Below are 2037 nucleotides of genomic sequence, written 5' to 3' on the forward strand. Positions count from 1 at the left end.
CGCCTGGGCTGGGACTGGTCCCGCCAGCGCAGGGTAGCAGGAAGCTCTCCACACACTCACTGGACCTGGACTAGGACTGGGTCTGGGGGTTCCCGGAAGTCGGCAGAATTTCCTACTTGGCAGGAGGGGTGGTGAGGTATGGCAGAGTGGTGTGGGGCGGCCAAAGGGGGTGGGAGAGGGTCCGGCCCACGCTGCGCCTGGGCTGGGACTGGTCCCGCCAGTGCAGGGTAGTAGGAAACTCTCCGCACACTCACGGGATCAGGGTTAGGACTGGGTCTGGGGGCTCCCGGAACTCAGCAGAAAATCCTACTCGGCGGGCGGGGTAGGGGAGGCACTGCGGAGTGGTGGGGGGCGGCCCGAGGGGCTGGGAGAGGGTCCGGCCCACTCTGCGCTTGGGCTGGGACTGGTCCTGCCGGCGCAGGGTAGCAGGAAACTCTTCACACACTCACCAGACCTGGGCTAGGACTGGGTCTGGGGTCTCCCGGAACTCGGCAGAAAATCCTACTCTGAAAAAGCTTTTCAAGTGACATTTAGATCTCTGTTTTCCTATTCCTTCCACAAAAGGTAGTAGAATAAATGTTATAACATAAACAGTGCAGATCATTTAATCTTTTGATTACTTGAGGAAATCCTCAGTAGAAAGACAAATGAGCAGGGTGGGTAAAAGAAAATAAATGAATACTTTGTCTCAGGGAAAACTATACTATGTTTTTAGGAGCAGCCTTTTGCGTTCATATTTCCTTGTATTATATATCAGCATCTTTGCAGCCATAAAATTTCTGAGTGTGTTCTTGATGGTTGACTACATCACCTTGTTTGTCTGAAGCATTATTCTGAAGTTACATGGTATGTTTTTTCTTTGTTTAGAAAGACAAGGACACTCTACATTAATGAATATATGTACATAATAATGGATATTTCAGAAGAAGGTTTTATATTTTCGTTTTTATATGATGCCTGTAATATTCCTGGGCAATGTAAAAATAAAGAATATAGAGTTGCAGTCTAGACCTTTCATCAAAACCATGATTTTTTTATGAAAGAATTTTGGCTTCCTGTACTTTAAACCTAGTGATTTTGGAGTGATCCATTAAGTCTTTTTTCCTAGACTAAAGATTGCATAATGACTCTTCCTTCAGTACGACAGTTGTTTCTCTCAGTCTCTCAGTCTCAGTCTTCATTACCTCTGTCTGGGTTGATAGCTGTTCTTGGGCTAGAATGGGCCTCCATTTCCTAAAGAATGAACTCTGTTAAATACATATTTTATTTATTTATTTATTTATTTACTTGGTACAGGGTCTCACTATGCAGCTCCGACTCATAGTGATCCTTCCGTCTCAGCCTCCCCAGCTCTGAGATCACAGTTGTGTGCCACAATACCTGGTTTTGGTGTCTAGCGTGGAGTACCTGGGGTGGGGCCAGCATGACATACAATAGTATGGGATCAAACCCAGCTCCTTGTACTTGCCAGGCAGGCACTTAAGCTCTTTCTGGGATCTCTTTTTAGTATTTTTTCTTGTCTTCTCCCTGCCTCCCTTCCCCTTTGATGGAGTTCTCTCTCTCTCTCTCTCTCTCTCTCTCTCTCTCTCTCTCTCTCTCTCTCTGTCTCATCTCTCTTTCTCTCTGGTTTGGTCTGCTGTTAGATTTCCCATACAAGAGAAACAATGTAATATTTAACTTTCTGTGTCTAGCTTGTTTTGCTTACATGATGATCTCAAATTCTACTCATTTTCTTTTCAGAAATTTTTGTGCACTTGTATTTTTATTTATTTATTTTAAAAATAATTTTATTGAGAAACAAATAGCAATGAGACAGTTTCACAACTGATTACTAGCACTGTTTCAATAATTAATGCATTTTGTCTTAGTGGTTATTCATTGTACAAGATGCAGGCATGATATCCTGTCCACAAACACTATTAGAACAAATCTCTCCATTGAATTAAGAGAATGCAAGGGCCAGGGAGATGGCTCAGTAGAATAAGCGCTTCCCTGGCAAGTGCAATGGTCTGAATTCAATCCCCAGTTCTGCTAGAG

This window comes from Octodon degus, unplaced genomic scaffold (genome assembly GCF_000260255.1).
Source record: "Octodon degus isolate 3935 unplaced genomic scaffold, OctDeg1.0 scaffold00081, whole genome shotgun sequence".
Taxonomy (NCBI): Eukaryota; Metazoa; Chordata; class Mammalia; order Rodentia; family Octodontidae; genus Octodon; species Octodon degus.